This window comes from Aulonocara stuartgranti, assembly GCF_965226115.1.
Source record: "Aulonocara stuartgranti genome assembly, chromosome: 13".
Classification (NCBI taxonomy): domain Eukaryota; kingdom Metazoa; phylum Chordata; class Actinopteri; order Cichliformes; family Cichlidae; genus Aulonocara; species Aulonocara stuartgranti.
In genome coordinates, this window is record NC_138949.1 from 31,018,430 (window position 1) to 31,043,915 (window position 25,486).

Consider the following 25,486-nt stretch of genomic DNA (forward strand, 5'->3'; position numbering starts at 1 on the left):
TACCCCCCCCACCCCACCCCCCCCACACACACACAAAAACAACAACAAAACAACAGTTTTGTAGTTCCTCTTATTTTGACTGAAGAAGTACTGATGCAGCAGAAGTTCAAATGATGTATGTAAGTCATTGCTTATTCATATTTTTTTTCACATAAAGATTATTTCTGTCATGGTCCTGGGTCGGTGACCCAGCGCTTTTAGTTATCATTTTCTAGTTTATGATGATGATGATTATTATTGTTAGAGTTCTGTGTGTTATATTTGGTCTGCCTTTGAGTCTGTCTCTGTCTATGGTGTCACCCCATCTGTTTGTGAATCTGTCTGTTTAGTTCAATGTCTTGTCTGGTTCCATGTGTCTGAGTTTCCTGTTTTATTGTGAAGGTTTGTGTCATATGTGAGTGTGCTCAGTTTACGTTTCCCCTGTCTCGTCAGCTGTGATTTCTCCCAGGTGTGTTCCCCTCCTGTCTCTCATCCCTTGATTACTGCCGTCTGTGTATTTAAGCCCTGTGTTTCTCTGTGTCAGTGTCGCGTCGTACCCTCAACTAGCTGTGTGTTCTGCTTCTATGTTCCTAGTGTTTGGTCTCCTGCCCCAGTTTAGTGTTTCTTTCCAGTGTTTCAGTCCTTGGTTCCTCTGTTCTGACTTTTGGTTTTCTTTTGGTGAGTTTAGTTTGTACGAGGTTTTTCCCAGCAATAAAGCTGCGCCTTAAGTTTCACTTCCGTGTCTGAGTTCTGCATTTTGGGTCCACCACTCCTGCTTGCCTGCCACACAGCGATTCATGACAATTTCTTTTTCCATGTTGAACCGTATAATAAACAAAAAGAGATTTATGACTCTAAACCAGTCATGATTTCGTCCCTCCTATTAAAGTGAGCATGTACAAATAGTTTTGATTTCATAACAAAATGCTGGCTAATAACATTGATACCAAAACTAGATGACTACAACCTCTCCAAAAAAAGTAACAATAATAATAAAATTTAAAAATGAATTTAAAAAAATGTGAATTTCACAGTGTGTCTTTTGTTTTTTCCCTCACACCCAACTGGTCACAGCAGAAAGTTGCCCCTCCCTGAATGTGGTTGTGCTGGAGGTTTCTTCCTGTTAAAATTGAGTTTTTCCTCAACACTGTCACCAAGTGCTTGCTCATAAAGGGAGTTGTCATTTTTAATAAAGAGATATGATTTGTGAGGACTTAATGGCATTTATGGAGCAATAAAATTAAATTAAGATATATGGCAATTAGACTCAAGTTACTCATTGTAGCAGAACAGAATTCCAGCAGTCATAGAAATCACAGGGAACCCCCATCCCCTGAAAAAAGAGCAATCTTACAACGGCAGGGAAGTTCAATTCTATAGAATATAAAAGCACATAAATCTTAGAGGAAGAATATCCAGAGGCAAAAAATATAAGTATGACATAGTAAGGAAATGAAACTGAGGGAAGGGTCAGGGAGCAAAGAGGAAAGAGAGAACAGAGAGTCTGCGATAAGGCAGGGAACTGGCAGAGATCAGACGAGAGAAGAGAGCGAACCTTCAGTAATGATTGAGAGTAGCTGAAAGCCATGAGAGAGAGGAAGGCACATGTCTTAAGGCTCAAGGGGAGTTGGAGGGAACTAAAGAGAGCAGAGATCCTGTGATGAGGCTGAGAGTTGATAGAGGTCAGGAGATGTTTGATGAGGTTCAAGGGGCCAAGGGTCAAAGTTTCCTAAGTGTTTCTCCTATTATTTCGTCCATAGTCTGCAACTAAGACATGTATAGAAGTGTGTATGGTGGAATGAATGATGATTAGATGTTTTTATATGTGTGTATTTAATGCGTAACTTTTATTCACCGTGAAGCTGTTTATACCAGTGTTTGGTGCTATGCAAATTATTGTTGTTGTTGTTGTTGTTGACAGACAAGAGAGAGGGCCTGCATGAAACCTAAACAACCTAATTAGGCTTTACCAACAGAGCAGAGGAAACCAAGGAACCACAGATATTTTTAAAAAGGGGTTTATGATAGAACTACAAAGTATTTAAATTGAGCTCAAATTTGAACAACAGTAGTAGTAATACTTATCACAGATTTTTCTGCAGAACCATCATTCTTTCTTTTCATACTTTATGTATAATTACTAATAAAAAATACTGAGGACTTCATTGTGTTTTATTGCTCCTTTGATTCAAACTCTCCAGAACTTATCAATGTCTACTAATGGTACATAGTTTAATGATAGCTATAGCAATAACTTTTATAGTTCTTCAGCCAGGAAGAAGTGCACAAAGGTGAAGATGTCCATGCAAAGTGTAGCATACATTAGAGTTAGTTTTAATCTGGCCCGACTTGTACTTTTATTAGTGTGTGTGTGTGTGTGTCACTACATGCCATTGATTTATGTAATGGTTTCTTTCAGTCTTGCATCCTCGTCTTTAAGAAATGCTTTTCAATGCATTAGGGCATCTTAGTATTTTTGCCAAAGCTGTTTCTCAGTACAGCCTGCTTGTTTGGAATGCTGCAGGATGCCCATTTTCAAACACACATTTTGTCCTTAAACAGTACTACAAGGCTCTAAATATTTAGATTTATGACACAATACTCTCTTTCATTTCTCATTTATTTGATTTTTTTCCTCTGTTTTCTTGTCAGGTGTACTTGTACCTGGATGTGTGAAGCCTGTTGTCTGTTGGCAGACAAACAAACAAGCTGACAAAGGAATCCAGAGGGACAGTTACTTTTATCAGATATATTTTTCCTTATTGTCACTTCTACACCTTATAATGCCACACATCTAGCTACCTTAGTGCCATCTTTCCTGCTGTGTCTGCTCATATCACAACAGTCTGCATTTTTTGTACAACTGTTTAAAGAATGGTTGTCGTAAGGTTAGATAGATGTTACTTAAAGTTTAAGAAAGTTCAATTTGGTTATTCTTTTCATTTCATACAAGGAAAGGGATTCAAAGAGAAAAAAAAGATTTGTGAATGATAAAAGATCAATAACCACTTTTCTTAAATACAGTCTCTAAAGGTGGACACTGCATCACTGCATTCTATCTTTGTGAGTCAGTTGTGTGTGGTGAGAGCACCTGAGTTTTGGCCAAAGCAAACTACAGCTGTAGTGCATTTAAAATGAGGCACAATCAAGACGAGTACATCGATTCAAGTTTAGCCTGTAACATATCACATCAAAGTCCAAGAATAGTTTGTCATAATTAAGCAAATATAAGTTAAGATTTAAAGTTTTAATGAATACTAATATGAAGTTGTGCTGCTCATTAAGTTATTGATTTGTCAGTAAGATGGAGAATTTCCCAGCCTCTATTTCATTTCACATCATTTTTTCAAATAAACTCTGAGCTGCTACATCTTACAATAACTACTTTTTTCTCATATGTTTACAATACTCATGAGGGGACACATTATTTTGGTTGATGCCTGATGCAGTAAGCTTTCTTTTCCACAAGACAACCTTGTCTGATTTTATTGTCAGTCTAGGTCTGCTAGACTTTCTAGTATCTAGATGTCTTGTGATAGTATAACACAGAGAACTCAAAGGTAATTTAAGTTTTTCTCAGTCTTTCATGCCTCAAAGTAATAACAGCTTGCCTTTCGTCTGTCAAAAGCTGGTACTTACCTGTCTCCCTGACTGCTGAGAAGATTTAAACTTTGATCTTAAGGACCAAGCAGCTAGTAAGTTCTTATGTAAAAGTGAGTTGGTGCCTGTAAGTGCACAGGTTGTCTAATTTCTATTCAAGCACAGATAGTTAAGAATGACTTAATTGCATTTTCTGAAAAAAAGAAAAGCACAGGGATACATTTGTGGGGATAGAAAGCAGCATTTTAAGGTAAATTTACCTTTTGAAAATCGAGTCTGTAAAAGAGTATTCAAAATGTATGTTTCGGTCATAATGGACTGAAACATATGAGGTCCGGTATTCCTCCAGAAGGATTATACCAGGGTTGCAGTTGAATTATAAGAAGCTACTGATTTTCTTCTTTGCTCACTTTGCCATGTTGGATGCCATTCTAGAATTTTTGAAACTATACAGATCAAGATGATCAAGAAACTGACCTCATTGCCCACTGTTCATCAGTGGTAGTGTTTATTAGGTTGGGAAAACCTGCAGTCAGCTGAGTCTGAAGAAGTCACTTGAATGAGTGACGAAAAGTTTCTCCCATTGAGAACACAAAGTCCAGATGAACAGAATAAACTATTTGGGTAACTGTACAGAGTTGCCACTTGTATTTTCCTTATTATAAAACAACTGTGCAACACCAAATGTGGATTTATCACGACCGGTGTAACGGAGGATGTCACTTTAAGAGAGACAGACTTGACCACCTGCTATGAATGCCAGGGTGATAAGGTGCTGACTCCATGAATCCACAATCTCAACAGGGTTGTCCGATAAGAACAGATGGCTTATCTACAAAATCCACTGCCACTCAGGTATCTGCCGTTCACTCATTTATTGAACAAGAATCATGGTTGCACATCGATAATGTGAGTGAGTGGAGTATAGTAATATGCTGTATGCCATGTGGTGAAGTGATGGTGTGCCTTCCCTCTGATTGGCTAATCAGCAGCTGTATGCTGATATATTTACTCGGCAGATCTGGCTCCATTCATCAGTACAGCCGACTGGCTTGCCTTTTGTACAACAGGTGCTTTGGAGCTTAGACTCTACTCTAGAGTCTCAGCTCTCTCCTCTTTTGCTCTTTATCTTGCCTCTCTGCCATCCTTGTTTATATATCTGTGTGTGCCAGCGTACTGATTTTTGCACAGTGGTGGGACTCATTCAGTGTTCCCACCTTTGGTCTCCGAGCACCTGCTGATGGTCGCAAACCTGTTCTTAATTCCTCGGCTCTAGTACTTGTTGTCTTGCTCCTTTAACCAGTGTGGAGAATCCTGTAAGTGATGAGCAAACAATGTTTAGAGAGTGAGTCTCGAAGGAGAAAACTATTGACAACAATCACAAGCACATGGAAGTTGGGATTTTATAATTACTGTGGACTTTATCTTGAACTGTTGTTGCGTTATTCAATTGTTAATAAAATCACCGTCCTGTTTTGGAGAGTTTGCACCTGAGTCATGACAGCTTCACTAATGTAGACGGGCTGCAGACTTGAATATGCAAATCCCTTTACTCATGTCATGAGTAATGAGAACACAATTTTTCTTTCTAAAATATTATGTTGAATCTTTAAATGTAGTGAAGCCATATTCTTATTGCATGCACTCTATCCTAACAATGCTCTATCAGGTAACATTACCTCATAGTGTTTGGTAATTATTTTGATCAGAGAAGTTTGATTAAACACTCACTGGTAGCAGATTAAAGATACATGAATATGAATGATTCATGTTACAAAGTCATACTATACCTACTATACGTCACAAACAGTTTGACATATAATATTTTAACATAAAACCAGTACTTTCACTTTCTGGTGAAGACAGGTCTTTTTTTGTAACTTAGATTTTTACAGTATATCCCCGTGAAATGCCAGAGGAGCATTTCAAAAGACTTGCTCTCTCTTTGTCTCTCTCGTGCTCACACTGACGTCAATGCTGAGACCTACTCTTTTGGGTCAGGGGCAGGCTTTGAATCTGTTCTCACATAAGCTGTGATTGAAATAAAATGAAATGTCTGAGAAGTGAGTGTAGCTTCTGGCCAGATAAAGCAAGTCCCTATTTCTCCAACAGTGATATAAGTGCATTTCGAAGTATTGAGGATAAAGGTTATCAACAAATCCTCCCACAGTGCAGAAAGTCGGCAGTCTGTCCTTTAAAAATCGCTAATACCTGATGATATCCCATATTCCTTTTAAAAGAGTGTTTAGCATCTCTCTCTCTGTGTGTGTGTGTGTGTGTGTGTGTGTGTGTGTGTGTGTGTGTGTGTGTGTGTGTGTGTACAGAGAGAGAGACAAGCAGAAGAAGATGGCCATAGTGACACCGAATGACAGCAACATCAAGAGGAACACGAGAAGCTGGAGAAGTACCAAGGGCTCAGAGAAGAGCCCAAGAAGAAGTGGAGGGTGAAGGTAACAAGTGGTAATCAGAGGTGCGGTGACTCCCAAGCTAGGTGAGTGGATCCAGCAGATCCCAGGAATAACATCAGAGATCTCTGTCCAGAAGAGCGCAGTCCTAGGAACAGCTAAGATACTGTGGACCCTCAAACTCCCAGGCCTCTGGTAGAGGATCCGAGCTTGAAGGATAAACTGCCCACAAATAAGGGAAAATGTGATTTGGACTTCTGATGTGAGTCTAAATGTAAGAGGTGTGTTTCTAAGCCATCAGGTTGTGTGTTCTGACAGATGATGGGTGGACTATTCATGGATAGATGAACTATTTGACACAAATGTGTCAAATCACTCACTGACCTAAAATTGTCTGCTATTCAAAGTAATTGCATTTTTCATATGACAGACAGGAAGGAAGGTCAGGAAAGAAACAAACAATCAGAGTTCAGAGAGAATCAAAATCATCAAGGAAAGCCAGAGAGGCAGTGCATTTCTATTAAAGGATGTCAAATGATTCTTTCATCTTTATTCACAGCTCTAATTACAGCTCTAATTTTATTTCCCCCAAAGTAATTTTTTTTTAATTGAACTTTTATTTTATTTATATAGCCCCACATCACAAAAACAGGCACCTCAAGGTGCTTAATATTGTAAAGACCCTATAATAATACAGAGAAAGCCCAGCAATCAGACAACCCCCTATGAGGAAGCATTTTGGCGACAGTGGAGAGAAGAAGCTCTCTTTGAACAGGAAGAAACCTAGAACCAGGCTCAAGGAGAGGGGCAGCCATCTGCCATGACTGGTTGGGGGTGAGGAAAGAGGGACAAGCAAAACACATTCTGTGGAAGAGAGCCAGATTAAACATAACTCATAATTAAATGCAGAGCACATGCATAAACACATGGATAGTAAAAAGGGGTTAGTGAAGAGAAGGAGAAACAGTGCATCATGGGAAGCCCCAGCAGCCCTAAGTCTATTGCAGCCTAACTAAAGGTGGATTCTGGGTCACCTGATCCAGCCCAAACTATACGTTTTGTTGAAAACAGAAGAGGGGTGTTAAAGCTGAAGGTGCTGCCTCTCATACTACTTTATATCCTAGAAACCACAAGTAAGCTAGCAGTCTGAGAGGGAAGACCTTCTGTGTGAGGTGAAGGATTTTAAATTTGATTTTGATTTTAACAGGGAGCCAGTGAAGAGAAGCCAATACAGGAGGAATATGCTCTCTTTTTCTAGTCCCTATCAGTACTTTTGCTGCAGCTTTTTGAATCAACTGAAGGCTTTTCATGGAGCTTTTAGGACATTCTGTTAACAACATATTCCAGTAGTCCAGCCTAGAAGTAATAAATGCATGAACTAGTTTTTCAGCATCACTCTGAGACAGGATATTTCTAACTTTAGAGATATAGTGCAAATAGAAGAAATGCATGTTAAATACATGCATTGAAGGACATATTCTAATCAAAAAATATTCTAAGAGTTCTCCCAGTGTTACTGGAGGCCAAGGCAATGCCAACCAGAGAAAGGATCTGGTTAGATACCATATTTATAAGTTTTTTACGGCCAAGTACAAAAACTTAAGTTTTATCTGAATTTAGAAACAGAAAGTTAGAGTTCATCCAGGTCTTTATGTCCCTAAGATGTTCCTGCAGTTTAACTAATAGGTGTGTGTTATCTGGATTTGATGATAGATAAAGCTGGGCATCATCTGCATGTGATAAAATTGTCAATAACATTTGGCCTAGCATGGAACCCTGTGGAACTCCATAATTAACCTTAGGTCGTGAAGAGGACCTCCCATTTACATGAACAAACTGGAGTCTATTAGACAGATATAATTCCCCATGGGTACCTTTACTGTATTAAAATATTATGGTTAATATGAGGTCTAGTAGGACAAGCACAGAGATGAGTCCACTGTCAGAGGCCATAAGAAAATCATTGGTAACCTTCATGAGAGCTGCGTCTATACTGTGAGGGGTTCTGAAACCTGACTGAAACTCTTCAAATAAGCCATTCCTCTGCAGATGATCTGTTAGTTGTTTTGCTCTCTCAAGAATTTTTGAGATTGGCCTATGATTTACTAAGACAGCTGGGTTTGTTGTTTTTTAGGTGACAGTTTAACTACTGCCAGTTTGAAGGCCTGTGGTACTTAGCTGATTAACAGAGATAGGTTGATCATAAGACTAAATATTGGTAGTATTTCTTTGAGCAGTCTTGTCCTGGCTACAGTACTGAGGGGAAACCTAGGGTTGTTTATAAAGCAGCAAACTGTAACAAGCTTACGTGTTATCTGTTTAAAAGATATTGAGTGTTATACCAGGAAGACAAGTATTTGTGATCTGAGGCCTTCTTTTTGCAATGAACTACAGTATCCAGAGTCGCATGTAATGAAGATGTAAAATATTAGCAAGATAAATGACCTCCGTGGGATCCAAGATCAGGTAGGTGCTCTGCACTAGGTTTAGTATCAAACAAACAGAAATGCATATTGTTTATCATAGTTTGTATGTCTCGCTAGTATTCTAAGAAATTAAATACACATTTAAGAATTTTGTGATACATAACTTAGAAATGGTTTAGTGCTAATGCAGAAATAATGTGCAATTCATGTAGCAAAGCAGACAGTGAGGGTATCGGTCTGTGACTGGATGGCATTCAATATATTTGCACATAGATGTCCAGATTTTGTGTTACTTATCAGTAAATTAAGGCTCAATAGAGCAATAGTCACCCACTGCAACCTACTGTTGAATGAGTCCGACTAAGTCCCTTATTCAGAAAAAGTCATCGCCGTGCCACACAGCTCTGCATGTTTGATTTGACAGATTTTTAAACCAGATCATCTTGCTGACGAAAACTCCAGTCCCCATTGCGTCTCCACTATGACCTAAGCAATAATCCATCTTAACCTTTACTTTCCTATGTATCAAGCTGAAAATGTAAAAGAGTCTAAACTAACATTTACAGCTAACCTGTTCAACTAATAGTGATGTGCAATGCCACTGATTTCCTTTCTGATCTGATACCAAGTAATATTCAGGGTGGTATCGACGATACTGATCCGATACCGATACTTTGTACAAAAACTTATTTTATTTATTGTATCTCAAATTATAGCATCATAATGATTACAGGACATCAGATTACTTGTTCTTATCACTTAATAATGCAGAGTTATCATGTAGAAATGAAAAAACTGAAGTTGTGCCTATTTGAACACCTTGCCTGCCTGCAGCACTAAAGGACTCCGTGAGAGACGTCTGTCTCGCCCTAGCAGCACCTGTCCCTCTCCACCTCTTCAGTTCGCCTCAACATACGCTCGTTATATTCTGTGATATGATTTACTCTGAGGTGTTTGACAAGGTTAGTGATGTTGCCACAACCATACATGCCAACCCTTCCGATTTTTCCGGGAGAATCCTGAATTTCAGTTCCCCTCCCGAAAATCTCCTGGAGCCACCATTCTCCCGAATTTCTCCCAATTTTCCACCCGGACAAGTGCGCACGCCAAGGGGCTGCGAGTTATTGTACAGCCGTATTTCGCACATGACTATGAAAGGCGGAAGAGGAAGTAGTTCCTTTGAATGTAGACAATCCGAATGTTATAGTTTCTTTCCACTGTGTTCCTGTTAATGATAAACTACAAATGACTAAAATATCGATATTTTAATGTGAGAATCGATTCTAGAACATAAATGATTGGTATCGGAGGAATCGATATTTCAGGATCGATCCGCACATCACTATCAACTACTACATTCACATTACTCACATTAGGACACCTGTCCAGTTCAATAGGTTGGGGAAAATAAAGAATTTATTTTGCATACACATTATGTACAGTTTGACAGCTTTTGTTTTGTTTGTTTGACCTTTGGTATGTCATCAGAGGCAGGGGATATCCTTAATATTATCATCTTAAGCACACAGCTCTGAGTGTGAGCACAGCAGCCCTGCTGTTCAAACTCTCTGATTTGAGAGGCAAAATCATAAGAAGCTAGCTTAAGTGGAGGGTGGTCTAAAGGAGGGCGGGAGCTAAAACAGCTTGTTTCAGACAGAAGATAAATTGAGGGGTTGAACAAAGCCCAGCAAGATGTTTTTTTTTCTTTTTTATCTGGAATCGTGCAAAGGCACAGTTCAGAAATTTTAGATATGGAGCTCAAAATATGAATAATAGATTCTATTTGACCTAAGAGGAACTCTCCACTCATGCTGGTTTGGTAAGCAAGCTGGGAGATGATGACAAGCTACTTGTACTATACACAGTCTCTCTCTCTCTCAGTCACACACACACACACACACACACACACACACACACGCACACACACACACAGAGCGAGAAGCCTTCATTACTTATAGAGCTTCTTGACATGTCAGCCCCAAAGACCTGAGGCCAACCTCTTCCCTGCACAATCCTGTCATGGCGGATGGCGGAGCAGTCAAAGGTCCTAAATCTACAGGCGCCTAGTGACACGTGACATTATGACTGACTATAAAAGGCCACGTCCCTTTTACTGCTATCTCTGACACTCTTTTCCACTGTCAACCCTTCGATTTGTATTTCCTCTCAGTAATGAATCCAGCAACTCTACTCTGAGACGTGAAAATTTCAACTTTCAGTACATTCATTAAATAGGATTGAAATCCAGACATGAAAGCAGGCGTACAAGGGCATGATCCAATAACACTAAATGGTAATATGGATCTCAGCTATGGCACCTTATCAGCCTGGTAAAATGCAGTCCAATCATGATCTAAAATTACAAAATCACCCTGTGTCTCAGTGATGTTTTTAAACTCCAACACAAACCTGACAGTTTCACAGCTTTACATAAATGCCCAGCAAAGATTTCACTGCATTTGCTCTTATGAACCCGCACCACTACAACAATGTGTGTGGGTATTTTCACACACGCAAACATTCGCACACTAATTTGCATCGAGCCAACATCATTTATTTGTATGTGTGCTTTCGTCTCCATACTTTGTGTACAAATATGAGATGAGTATTTACAATAACAATGCTGTCATTGCATCAGTGTATGACTGTGTGTGTGTGTGCCTCTGTGAATTTGGTTTGATATTTTTGCATCTCTGTGTTACAGAATTTTGCTAAAGTGGTAACTCCCTGGAAAAGAGGTTGTCGACTGTCAGTCAGCTGTCAGCCGCAGGTAGAACATGAGGTGAATGTGAAAGTCTGCGAGCAGCAAAACATTCAGAACAAGACAGGTGCTGGAAATATAGGAGACAGAGGGTAATAGTCAGAACTGGGATTGAAAAAGGGAGCTGTTAATTGGCTGGAATTCAATATCTCCTCCCCATGTATAGTTCTGTACCTATGTGTTTAACCTACAATCACCCGTTATGTGGTCAATTATGAATCATCGAAAATCATTGAATCATTGGTCATGTCCAAATTCATGGGCTGCATCCTCCTGAGGACCCAGCCTTCGCGGTCTACGTGGGCCGGGTCCTCAGAAGGTCGGGTAGGCTGGAAGTAAATGGCTGAGGAAATTGGACGGTCCAGCCTTCTGATTAGCGTCACCGCTGTCTCGGTGGAGTTTAATAAACTCAGCCGTCTGCTCCTTGCTATCTATAATATAACAGGACACTGGCGTAAACTCTCAACTGTCTCATACTTCTGTTTAATCAGTTTTCTGTTTGATGTTTATTCAGCTGTGTAAAAACCAAGGAGGAACCCACCGGTGAATAATAACGTTTTATTTTATCTAATCTAATCTAATAACTTTAATCCCAGCCAAACCGATTTACTCACAAACAAACAAAACACTGAAAAAAGCCCAACAATAACATTTTTAGGTTGTCTAAGTGACTTGTATATTACGTTTAACCTGAGTAGCGAAAGTCCGCGGTGATCTGAAAATGATGTGCCGGCAGTTGTGCCGTTCCCGGCGGCTTCAGTGACCCTCCAGCTCTCGGCTAGCTATCGAGCTGGTAGGTAACAAACGTCTCTGAAAACGTCGAAGCACTTTTGAAAATATGCGATATCTTGATAAACCGAGCAGATATTTGATGTTTACACAGCTACTTTCTCGCTTGAAAATATCTTAAAAGCTTATTTTGTGACCCAGAAAGAGTAATTTTAAAACGTAGTAGCGGTCGCCATTGTTGGAAGCTGGAGTTTGGCTGGGCTATGAATTCTGGGATATGGTAGGCCATAAACGACAGACCCAACCCATCCTTCAAATTCGGGGAAAGGAGGACTCTGTCACTACCCGATCCGTACCGGAAACCCGATCGGTACCCTGCATGCGCAAATCTTACGTCACTTCCTCTCTTTGCCAACATTGCGACGTTCAATATATTTGAATGATACAGTTAGCGCCCAGTTAGCTCCTAGCATTTCTCAACAGCTCTGCCTCCTTTTCGACTACCGGGACATTTAAACAATGGATAATCCGTATACAAACAAATTCACGCTTTTCTCCTCAACAGAGAGCGTTCCCCGATTGAACAACAGCGCTGTCAAATAAGAAGAATGGCGCCTAATTACAGAGTTAATAATACAGACTTTGTAATATGTCACGTGAAGATTCATCAGCCAGATGAAGTGTTTACTGACAATTGACAGTGATAGCGGACATCATCATCACTATTCCAATCAATCCTCTCCACAAAGACAAGCATAAACACACTCGATTATCACTAAATCAAATTTAACACACGTTTGTAATGACGCTAATTCAGTTTACAATAGGGTTCATTCGCTCAGTCACCAGGTGGCAGTATCCTCGTACACTGGGGAGTAAACTGCCATTAAACGAACAGAAGAAGAAGAAAACATCCGCACATGCGCGGTATGGATCGGGTAGACCCGATTTGTACGGTCCGACTTTGCACATGTGCAGTAAGGAGAGTCCTGATCCGTAACTATCTTTTTATTTTTCGTTTTTGTCTGCATTATATTAAATGTTTCATTATTGAAAACATTTTAAGAGATACTTGTTATTCTTAACATCTTAACAGATACTCTGACCCGTAACTATCGTAAAACGCTTTGACCGGAAGTAGACACCTTTCGCGCATGCGGGGTACGGATCGGGTTTCCGGTACGGATCGGGTAGTGACAGACGCATTTGTCGGCTGCATTCTTAAGAGTCTATGAATTTGGACAGCCTTCGGCTCGTTGCTGTGACGTAATCGGTCTACAAATGCGGCCTTAGGAGGATGCAGCCCTGAATGCGTCTGTCCTGAATTAAACAGGAAGCAAAGATCAACTGTGTCTGAACACTGAAAGGTGAAGAGCACGATGAAGGGAAAGTTTGAAGGAATGGTCTAAAAAAAAGTCTAAATAAATAAATTATAGAAATTAAGTCTGTTCTGAACTTAAATTGATTTTGGTGAATTCTTGGTACTGTGACAGTACTTGATAAATTAGAGAAGTAAAAAGAAAACATGATCAGCACAACAGTACGCCACATTCAGCAAAGCAAAATAGAGAGTTTTAACGTTTACCGTGTGTCTCAAGGCTTAACACCATAATTGCCAGGATTCCGAACTCCTGAGAACCACCACTAAAATCATTTCTTCAAAAAGTAATTTTCATCTGATTTTTTTTTTCATATTTTAAGTAAGATTTGACAAAACAAGTATTTAAACGTAATATTTACAGGTTTTAACATTTTTTATCAATGATTTAGATCATTTCATTACCGACCGTAAATGAAAAATACACATTCGAATGAACTCACTCTACAACAAATCACACATCTAAAAATGTAATTACTCCAGAAAAATGGCTTTGGTTGCTTAAAAATGAAGATAGTACAAAACATAGTGTTGTGGAGTCCACTGTTTATTTGCTCTGGTTAGTTCAACTATCGTTACTCCGCTGCTCAGAACAGCCAGCATCTTACCTGGTTTCCCAGCTGTTCAGTCACACTGTGACATTTTCTTCTCCAGCGCAAAATCCCATCCTCAGCCTGCCAGTAATTAGTCACCTTTTATCTAACTACAGTGTCCTACATATGTTTTTAACAAACACAACTAGTTCTCGCTCATGTGTGTAAATAATTTTATTGCCAGGCAACCTGGCATGCAGCAATAGGGGTTATACATTCATTTCCATGGGGTCTAATGACCCCCTTGCCAGTTCTAATGTTAATAACATTATTTTTATCTTCAGAAACCTGGTAGTGACGGATAAATGTGAGTTAGCAGGGAGAGTTGGAGCTCTTGCCTACACTGAAATAAATATGTTGACTAATTTGTTCTATAAACATGACACTTAATGATAATAAGCTAATAAGCTTGTGTGCAATATTTTGTGGGTTCTCCTTCTTTTTTGAATGTCAAATTTGTCTCCTTTAATATATCTATGTGTTGCCTGTGCACATGCATATAGCTTCACATAAATGTTTGCTTTAGCACAGTCGCATACATGATTTTTTTTTCTCATTATAGTGGTAAAAACAAGATTTTTAGTTCCTGTAACATCAGTTCGAGTTCAAATGTGTTTATTTCTTGGTATGCTTGTTAGTGTGCAAAAGATGAGTGGGTAGAAGAAGGCTTGTATATAGGCTTGTGTGCTTTTTTTATGGGAAGGATGCTGTTTGTGATTTTCTGACTATGACTAGGTGCCTCTCTACTGCTTTCCAGTCTCCTCATCAAATTGATCTGCCTGAAAGTTTGCTATACTGAATGTCCTCTTTCCCCTTAGGAGAGCAGGTCCTGTTCACAGACTGATTTTTTTTCATACTCCTTCTCCTCTCCATCTTTCTTACGAATGCCATCAGGTGTCCCAAAGGAGAAAAACAAAGAGAGATAAATTTGGGATATAGACGAGTCAATATTGACACCATGATGTTTTTCTTCCATTGCGCATATCATATCAACTGAATACTGACAAGAAGAACTGCGAATGATCATATCCAATCAGAAAATTAAATCTGAATTCCCAACACTGCATGAAATCCATCTCCTCTGTGTTAACCTTGTACTCAACTCTCCCTAAAGTTACTCTTGTTTATATGCTCTAATGCTGCTGGAGGAATGAAACAAAGCCTTCAGAAATGTTTTGAAGTGGAAATTGGTTATCCCAAACTGATACTCGACAGATTTTAGATCTTTAAAATGTAAGCAATTGTACAGTGAGGTGCAGATATAATCTGTGTAACTGTGACATCCCTGCTGGATATGACTGCAAGTTGCACTCATGTAATTCGTAGGTTTTACATGCTTGGGAATCAATATTTTTATGTCTGCAGTGAAAAAAGCACAAAACAGCAAGGTTGGCAGCCATAAATATATTTTGGCTTTCCATCATAGTGCCCTCCCACTCCCTCTGCCAATCTACTGCATTAGACTCATTAGAACAGGTCCCCAGATCCTCCTTATCTTTTATACTGAAGGATGCAAAAGGAAAATGCTTTTTTCCTGATTACTGGCACTATTTAAATTTAATGATGCCACCATTAAATCACTTAACATGTAGCATGGGTAAAGGGTTAGGGTTAGGTTAGGGTTACAGTGTCTTACATAGTGATGACATTTCGATGTAAGCTGCTGTTTTATCCACCCCACTTGAAATGAAAAGCAGAATTAAACTCCAATGGGGATAACTTGCAACACAGTCTGAAGGCAGTTTGTGAAACAGTCAAATTTTCCTTTTCTTATTTATTCATATTAATGAATAATAACTAAATAATCCTTCATTAATATGGAGGTAGTGGGATAACCTTAGATGTTGCAGTTTGAAAAGGAACCAGCCTTTTTTGTGTGTTACTTTAATTCAATGTTTTATTTTCATTTACTTGCAGTGGGTGTAAAAGCCTACGCATTTTGTTTGAGCAAAATGTATTAGAGCCTCATCTGTAAATGAAGTGTAAAGTTTTTAACCTTTACATGTTTATCCCTCAACCCTGAACATGTAACCACTATGTTACTGATGAGACAGGTTGGCTTTTTATCATATATACATGTTTTGGATATTAGAAAGAGAAAAATTAGGCATATTTATTCACAGCTTCAGTTTGTGAATTTTTAAGCACATACCCATGTTTTAAAGACAAAACCCAAAGTTATGCAGTTGAATCAAAGGTATAAATGTGCTTTGGTATTCAAATTTCTCAGATGTTAAAATGCTGCTGGTATCACACTGGATTCTGTATAAAATCTTCAGGGACTAAAGAATACCTGCTGTAACCATACCTCTTTTGTGAGAACTTTGCAAACAGTGAAGCTGTAAAAGCAAGAGATAAAGACAAAACCAGGCAACCTGCTGCAACAAAGGAAGCATGCAGAGACAATGAGGTAGGGTAGTAGTTTTCCCAGACACTGCTCCTGCGGTGGCTTAATATCTGATAAAGAAGTAATGACTTAGTAAAATATGATGTGTCATGTTGTTCATGTCAGATTATATGCAACCAATTATTATTATTATTATTAGTAGTAGCAGTAGTATCACTATCATGCTTCTAATTTTCTCTATTAATCTTTAAAGTAATTGTTTCTTGACTTTCACTATCACCTTTGTCCACTCCAGCACAGTTTAACAAGACATGGTGCCTTGTTATCTCAGTTGTCCTTCTACATTGAAGAAATACTTTTCACTTTAATTCCATCTTGTGCAGTCATCTATATTGGACATTCTGATCCAGATTCAGCAGCTTTGTCTCTGTGATAACACGAGACAGAAGGCTCACTTCCTTTATCACTAAAAATCTATTTATCACAGTTGGTTGTGGTGCAGCAATTCACAACCCTCATCTGTTATCTGTTTCAGAAATAGTACAGAAGTACAAATGACAAGTTGTGAGGCGGGACTACTGAAAGACAGCACTGGTGTCTCCATGCCAACCTAAACTAGTGTATTACTCACTTAGTCTGTTGCAGTAAAAGAACAGCTGTAACAGAAGCTGCTTTGATGTTTTCATGGCCTGTGACACTGCCGTCTAGCTAAGCCACATCCCCCCCCCCCAGTGACCAATCTTAAGCATCTTTAATCCCATGACACTGTGTGAACTGTTCAAAATACCACATATCCTCTCCATGCCATTTGTCCCAGCTGGCGACCACCAAGATTACAGCATGACAAATAGAAGAATTGAAATTGAATGGAAAATTAACATGGCTTCTGAAGCCAGTATGGATGATGGTCCAAGCGGATGCACTATATTTAACAAAACTGAATTTAAGAGACATACATGTATCCTTAAACACTTACATTTGTTGTAAGATTACTAAATGTCTTTTAAAGTTTTCTCTTTGGAGATTTGCTGCTTTTTCACTTATCACTTTCAGTCCAGTCCTTGAATCTTAACAATTATCACTGGATTTTGGTTTATTTGTTTTGTTATAAAAGTCACAGAATTCAAATGAACCAGTGTTGTGTCTACACATAACAGACAACTTAGCAATGAACCATTTGAAGAAACTGGACAAAAGAACGAGGACAAAAGAAAAAAAAATAGAAAAGAAAAAATAACTATTAACAGCAGATGAACAGTGAAGACCTAACACAGGACCTGAGAGATGCACATAGCTGTACTGCAGGCTGTCAAAATGTTATTCTTAAGGAAGGGGAACAGAGATAAAGATGAGATATTGTAAATTACCCAATATAGTAATATATAATTACCCATATAGGTCTTAAATTTGGATCAATCACTTTATAAATTGTTTGGCTGGTCAATCAGTACAGAAGAGGTCAGGAGAGGGCTACAACAGTGAGTCTCTATGACCATCTGCACAACATGGTAGATGCTCTGTTACAGCTCAGGACTGCATTTCAGCAAGTAGTGTCATGGATCTTGTGAAAATGAATCAAATTGTGAAAAATGCCATGAAATTCTGTTCCACCATCTAATCTAATCTGGAAAGCATCTGATTGGCAAAGTCTTAATTTTTCATCATGGCAGTGATCCCAAAGTGATCACCTAGGCCTTTGAAGTAAAAATATATCTGGATAGAAAAACATAAAATAGAACAGTTTTGCCTCTTCCAGGGTCTGAGGAATCAAAAGGAAGTCAGCATCAGAGGGACAGCTCAGGAATGTCCTAGCGGAGTAGAGTTAGCTTATATTCTGGAACAGAAAAAAGGGAAAAAAGAAAGAAGGGGGGGGGAAAAGGGATCAAGAGTCAACAAAATGTAAAGGCCATGACTCAGATGTCAAGAGCAGGGAGCTATTAGTCTTCTACTCCTCAGTGATCTACCCAGTGCAAGTGTGTCACAATAATGTGTCCACCTAATATGATTAAGTCTTGCCACAGCACCGCAAAAATCCAGTTGGAAGAATATGTTTCAAAGGCCTTTCTCCCACTGGGTGACAGCGAAGCGATTCATCTTCCTACAAAGAAAATCCTTGACCAATCTTTACATAACACAGACACAAGGTTCTCTCTAAAACTGACCAAATTTATGGTAGTTGGAGTAGAAAAGCATGCCAAGTTTCTTAAATTATGCGTTTCACTTTAGATTAATAAATATATTTTTAGAGAACTGAAAGTGTCCGTATGAAAATGTTTTTTTATGAAAGAGTTGCCCAACTGTGTTGAACTGCTGTGGCCTTACACAAAATGTAAACAGCGTATACGAGTATGGCTTTGCGATGTTAGTTTTACATTCATTCATTATAGTATTTGTTTTCTGTGAATGAATGGTACTGACTTTATCAAAGTCCTGATGTTTCCTCTTGTGTGGTTGTGAAGAGTTGACATTGTTAGTTTTGCTTCTGTGACTTGCTTTGAGGGTGTCTTGCAGCATTTTCTATCATAAGTTAAATATGACAAATTAGAAATGATTAGTAATGGCTCTTTCTTATATGCAAAAAAAACCCAGACTTATGACAATTACATTTTTTCTTTTCTTTTTTCCCCAAGTGATAATATAATCAGATTTAAATGAGGATTTGTGTAATGTTAATGCAAATTCAAAGGAACCTGTAACAAATGAACTTGCTGGTTCAATTTAGTATGTTTTAATTCCCATTAGTTTCTTCAGAGTCATCTAAACAATATCAGGAAACGGGATTGCTCCAAACAGAGCTTGTACATTCATCTGACTTTCAAAAAATTGCCCCAGTGAGGTTATTTCCACTAATCACTTAGCATGAGTGCTTCCACTAAATAGGTTGTTGATTAGATCACTTCACTTTAGGTGTCCAAAACAACTGTCATTGTCCTGTTATCACAAAGTACAAACATGATGCACTGATGCTGTCAACCAATTTCTGGGGAATGGATCCATCTGTCTGCCATCTGCCACTGATCAGGTAATTTGTCCACTTATACTAGTTGGTAATGCTAATAAAAATGTGTTCTAGTTAGAATTCATGACAAATAATGACTCAAAAACATGGAGAAAGAATTGGGGATAAACTCAAAATGACAATGGGAAATGTCTAGATTATGTGTTCTCTTTGGAGAGTCCAAACGGCTCTTGCAGACTTCAAACTATGCCAAGTTAATATATGTTCAATATGGTATTGGAAGTTTGTACAATGGCTCAGAAAATTCCTCCATAGTTAGGCCCGTGTTATCATCATGGACACTTCGGACACGTCAAGAAGCAATCTACAGGGTGGGCCATTTATATGGATACACCGTAATAACATGGGAATGGTTGGTGATATTAAAGTCCTGTTTGTGGCACATTAGTATATGTGAGGGGGCAAACTCCTCAACATGGGTGGTGACCATTGGGGCCATTTAGAAGTCGGCCATCTTGGATACAACTTTTGTTTTTTTCAATAGGAAGAGGGCCATGTGACACATCAAACTTATTGGTAATGTCACAAGAAAAACAATGGTGTGCTTGAGGAGTTTTCCCCCTGAAACCTGGCCCCACCTTATCATGCGAATTCCTGAGGTCAGATGGCCCAGGATGTGAGTGGGCGTTAAGGCGTCTGGGAAGGTGATAAGGTGGGGCCAGGTTTCACAATGAACACACCCGAAACTCTGGCTGATTGGGACCCACACCCAGTTTCACACCTTGGCTCAGACGATTAGAGGATCATCAGGGGGTCCTTTTGTCCCTCTGTGGGGGGTTACTCCCACTAGGTTTATATCTGGGACTCTCCACCATTTGACCTTAGAACTAAAGAAGCTTCTCGGATGAGAGGTGAAACGTCTTCAAGCAACTTAAAGAAGTCCAGACGCTTTTCTTTGCAAGCTCCTTTGACTATAACATATATTTTTATTTTACTTATTTTAGGTCTGTGAAGCCAAACTTGATGCTGGGGATTTATTTTTGTCAGTGGAGTCAAATGGTAAGTTACAATTTGTGCATTTTGTCATACTGGAAACACCACAGATTATATTTTAACTTAATAGCTCTGTAGAACAAATGATATAAATATTGTAGTGTCAGGGTACTTCTTAAGAAGTAATATTGCACTATTGATGATCGCATGCAGGTGGCATAAACTAAATATTCAGACGTGCTACCAACAAATGATTCATTAACAAAAGCAATGGAGCAGACTGTTTAGGTTGTGGTTGTAATAACATCCATAACTGCAGGTTTGTCATTAATTTATTTTCACAGGTCTAGATGATCACATGTGTCTTTGTAATTTAAATGAGGTGGACTTGGAAACCTTGCACTCTTTTGGGTAAATTGCTGTCCACTACATATACACAGAATGTGCACAGTATTTCAGATCTAAAAAGGGAGTATGTAATGGACTTGCTGGCTTTATTGTAAAAAGCCTGTTGTGTAACTTTAATGAGGCAGTTGGACTAAAGCAATATTGCTCGTCAGGGTAAACAGCTGAGGAATAAGGAAGTTGTTACTTGTCCTTTTACTCAGTGTTCTTTTAATCGCACGTTTACTAAAGTTTTACATCACATAAGTCATTTTCACAATCATTCTACTTTAAAAGATTTCAAGACAGAGCTTATTGTTCTCTGAACTTCCTTGTTCACTGAAAGGCAGGTAAAGTGCATCTTTTTGTTTGTTTGCTTTTGTGTGTTTGTGTTTTCTCTAAAGGGCCTCGGATGACGGTTTGCTTAAATTTGGGTCTCAATGACTTTTTTTCAATTCTGCCTGTACTCCCCACCCCTCTTCTTCTATTGCTCAGGTTGAAGCAGAATTTGCCCGTCAGCAGCTCCGCCTGGTCCGGCCTCCGAGTCTGCAGCTCCGCCTGGTCCGGCCTCCGAGTCTGCAGATCCGCCTGGTCCGGCCTCCGAGTCTGCAGTTCCGCCTGGTCCGGCCTCCGAGTTTGCAGCTCCGCCTGGTCCGGCCTCTGACTCTGCAGCTCCGCCTGGTCCGGCCTCTGACTCTGCAGCTCCGCCTGGTCCGGCCTCTAACTCTGCAGCTCCGCCTGGTCTGGCCTCAGCCTCTGCAGCTCCGCCTGGTCCAGCCTCCGAGGGTTCAGTTTTGTCTGCCCCTGAGGTCTCCAATCTGTCTGTTCCTGTCCGGCCTGCACGTCCTGCTCGGCCTGCACGTCCTGCACGTCCTGCACGTCCTGTCCGGCCTGCACGTCCTGCACGGCCTGCACGTCCTGTCCGGCCTGCACGTCCTGCTCGTCCTGCACATCCTGTCCGGCCTGCTCGTCCTGCACGTTCTGTCCGGCCGATGACTGGACGCCGTTGCCGTCATGGACAGCCCTCTAAAGTACGCCGCCGTCATGGACGGCCCCCTGTACTGCTCCGCCACCAGTGCCTCCCGCCCGGCCGGCTTCCTGACCTGCTCGGTCGCCGTCGCTGCCCCCACCGCCCACCCTGGTTGGGTTGTTTTTTTTTGTTTTGTTTTTTTTGTTTTTGGTGTTCTGGTTTGGGCTGTCTGGAAGCCAGCCCTTAAGGGGGGGGGGGGGTACTGTTAGGGTCCCTGGGTCGTTGACCCAGTGTTTTTGTGTTTTTGGTTCTTTGATTTTGTTATTTCATTATATTCTAGCTTTGCTGTATGGGTTTTAGGATTATTCTTAGTTTAGGTTCTCTGGGTGGGGTTTGGTTAGAGTTTTAGTGTTCTGGTTTTCTGTCTGGGTTCCATGTTGCTGTCTCCCCTTTCTGCTGTATTCCCACATCCGGTCAGTGTCTCTGTTCCCTTTGTTATAGTGCCTGCCCGTGAGTCTGTTATGTTTCCTGTTTTACTTTGAAAGTCCATGTGTGATGTTAATATGTCTGGTTTTGCTTCCTCTTGTCTCGTTAGGCCTGATTTGCCCCAGCTGTGTTTCCCTCCTGTTACCCATTCCCTGATTGCTCCCTCTGTGTATTTAAGCCCTGTGTTTCTTAGTGTCTGTGTTGTGATCTACCGTTTATTTTGCTGTGTGTTTTGTCTGTCCCGCGATCTACCGTTTATTTTGAGTTTTTCAAGTTATGTCATGTTGCGTTCAGAATTAAAGCCTTTTTTGAGTTCACGGCTGTCTCCGGAGTCTGCACCTTGGGTCCTATTCCTGCCTGCACACAGCCCCGCCTAACAAGGAGGGCTAACTAGGCTCATAAAATGCTTCGGTGATGATGTAAGTGTTCAACTGCAAAATCGAATCCTTTGTTTAAGTTTTAGGTTATCCAGTTCAACTGATGAACTCATTGAAAGATAGCTGATAAGTAAAGTCTGTCATCATATTTCACAACTGGACATTTAGTGTGGTAACTTTTACTGTGTATATTGGTGGTAGGTTGGATATCATATTCTACTTGAATGTCCTGATAAGCCCAATTCAAAATCTCCAATGTTGATGGAATTATGTATCAAAAAGCTGTGAATTTGGAGCCGTCTACATGCTTCATAAAAACTGTTTAAAAAGTGTTTTTGTTTTCTTTTTGACTTCTTTGACCAGAGAGCTCTACACAAAGGAAGAGGGCAGAGGACCTCATTTTCTAAAGGAAGATCCCTCACAGACTCTCAAGACTGTGAAGGTTAGCATTGTTTCTTTTAGTAAATTTAATAATGACAGCACCACAGTGGATTTTAAATGAAACGTGATAACATGTGTACTTCCTCCTCACCAACTGTATTATTACAAGATCTTTGACACTGGATTTGGTCTAGGTTTCAGAGAAACTAACTGGCAAGCTAGCATTGATATTATTAGTGTCTTGTGTTTATTCATGTCTTCACCAGGGTCTTTGACATTTCGCTGCTGTACTGTTCACTTCAGCTTTACATTTGATTTCTCACATTGTATATTGTAATGGCAGAGATATTAGGATAATTAAGGGGCTGCAGTGGCTGCTACCGCTGTGGGGGGCAATACTTTGGTGAAGTGTCCTGGACCCTGGAAAAGAGAATGTGTAGACTGGGTAAGCAATTAAAGGTTACTGGCCCAGAGTCATTGGGCAGCTGGGTAAAGGTGGATGTTGATATTCAGTGCCAATTATGCAACCTGTTCAGCCATGTCTATATGCTCTTTTTTCATGCTGTTAATATAAGGGGAAAAAATAAACTCTTACTGATTAAAGAAGCATTGTCTATGGAGCCACAATCTGATCCTGTAGTGTAGCTGCAGTTTGCACATTTCGTGTATTCTCAGCCACATTTGGTTTAGAGCACAGCCAATATTTAGCATAAGTAAATTTAAATTCACACACACTGGTGATGGCAAGCTACATTGTAGCCACAGCCACCCTGGGGCTCACTGACAGAGGCAAGGCTGCCGTACACTGGCGCCACCGGGCCCTCTGACTACCACCAGTAGGCAACGGGTGAAGTGTCTTGCCCAAGGACACAACGACCGAGTCAACTCTTGAGCCACGATTCAGTCATCCACCCATGTGTGTGAATGACTGAATGTGTAAAGCGCTTTGGAGTCCTTAGGGGACTAGTAAAGCGCTATACAAATACAGGCCATTTACCATTTAAATTGAAAATTTTGTTTGAATTCTGCAATTGAAGACATGCTCAGTTATTTATGAACATGGTCTTTGTTTAAAGCAAGAAATGGATTTGTAACATGGGGGTGCATATCTCATTCTGAAAAAACTTTAACAACTAATAAGTGTTACCCAAAGCCAATCACCATCAATCAAGGCATCAGTGTGGCTCTTCTTTGGAAAGACATGAATTCTTAAGCACAAGGGATATTGTGTAATTGTAATTGTGTATTTTTTATTTTTGTCTTTGAACCCTTTTATAGCCGACAGGTACTGAAGACACGTTTTCTAAGAGGATGAAAGTTGGCATTGTGATGGTGAAAGAAGACATCATCGATGTGTTGGTTGTCCTTGAGGCGGCAGTAATCCTGTCTAATCTGAGGGATGTCTCAAGTGCCATTTCCATGCTGATGGGCCTTCTTTTTGCCTTCAACATAGATTATCCAAAGGAACTTGAGGACATCTTTGAAGTCATTCAGAACGTCCTAATGAACATTGGTGGAAGTGTATGCAGAACTTTAATTGTATGCTGACAGCATACAATTGCCTTAGTGTTAAGGACAGTTTTTATTTTACTGTTTGTTTTTTAATACTTGCAAGTTCTCATTCTCACTTTTGTATGTCACTAAATGACTACACTTTACATTCCAGATTAGACAATTACTCATTTGTTCATGGTTTAAGAAACTTATGTGAACAACAATATAACGGTGGACTCTGCAGATGCTTATCTCATGCAAGTCAGTAGTTTTTCCTTTGTTTTGCAATTGAGCAGACTCAAACGAATGTTTCTGAAATATCCAGCTTATCAAATGTTTCAGAAGCATGCACTCATTTTCAGAGAAATTGGTTGTGTGGAATTTGTTGCAATTGTAAATGAAGACAAATACAAGAGTTTGATGTCGTAGTTGTTAAACTGATCTTTACTGTCACTTATCAAAGGTTTCGTACTATTTGAATATTTCAAGTTTTATGCTAACAGGTGTGACCGAGCACAACGAAGTTTAAAAAATTTGCAAATGTAAAGAATAACTAAGCGGCCGCTTATCGGGGCCTGGAGCCTGGGGCTCGCTTGGGCCCCTTCGGAGGTGGGGTGCCCCCGGCCTCTCGGCCTGGGGCTCGGTCACTCAGGCACAGCTGGGGGCCGGCGGAGCTCATGGGCACGTCACTGCAACTCCCCCTGGCTTCTGCTCCGCGGCTGCTGAGTGAGCCCTCATCTGGGACTCTCCTCAGCTCTTACTGGAACAGTGGCGCGGCTGCCCCTCTGTTGGTCTTCCATGGTCTCTTGTGTTCTGGGAGCCTCTGGATGTCTGGAGTTTGGATCTCCTCCATACCCGCTTCACACCCCGGAGGACGGGGCTGTGGCCCCCCCCACACACTCCCTAGCAGATCATTACATGGAGAAACCTTTGGAATACAAGCGCGCTGATCCACACAGGTATGCACACGGGTGTTCACTGCTCGTAGACCCAAATTACACCTTTCTTGGCTGCTACTTCGAAGCACATCTGTCCTGCGTGCTGCACAACAACATTGAATATTTAGTATTTACTGCTGTTTACACTTAGCTAGATTAATGCGATGGTGTTGTGTTTAGTATGTTGCTTTGTTTTGTTTTTTTTTTTTTTGTCTTTTTTTGCTTGTTTTCTATTCTTCTCTCAACAGGTGATCCAGGAGATTTTTTTTTCTCCCCCCCTTTCTCA

General features: G+C 40.1%; 1 long non-coding RNA gene across 1 annotated transcript; it reads left to right on the forward strand.

Moving 5' to 3' along the window:
- The first annotated feature begins 21,884 nt into the window (after positions 1-21,884).
- LOC309719925 lies at positions 21,885-24,936 on the forward strand. The gene is made up of 3 exons (XR_014280358.1): positions 21,885-22,429; positions 22,751-22,829; positions 24,047-24,936. It is a non-coding gene; the product is annotated as an uncharacterized lncRNA (long non-coding RNA).
- The last annotated feature ends 550 nt before the right edge of the window (positions 24,937-25,486 follow it).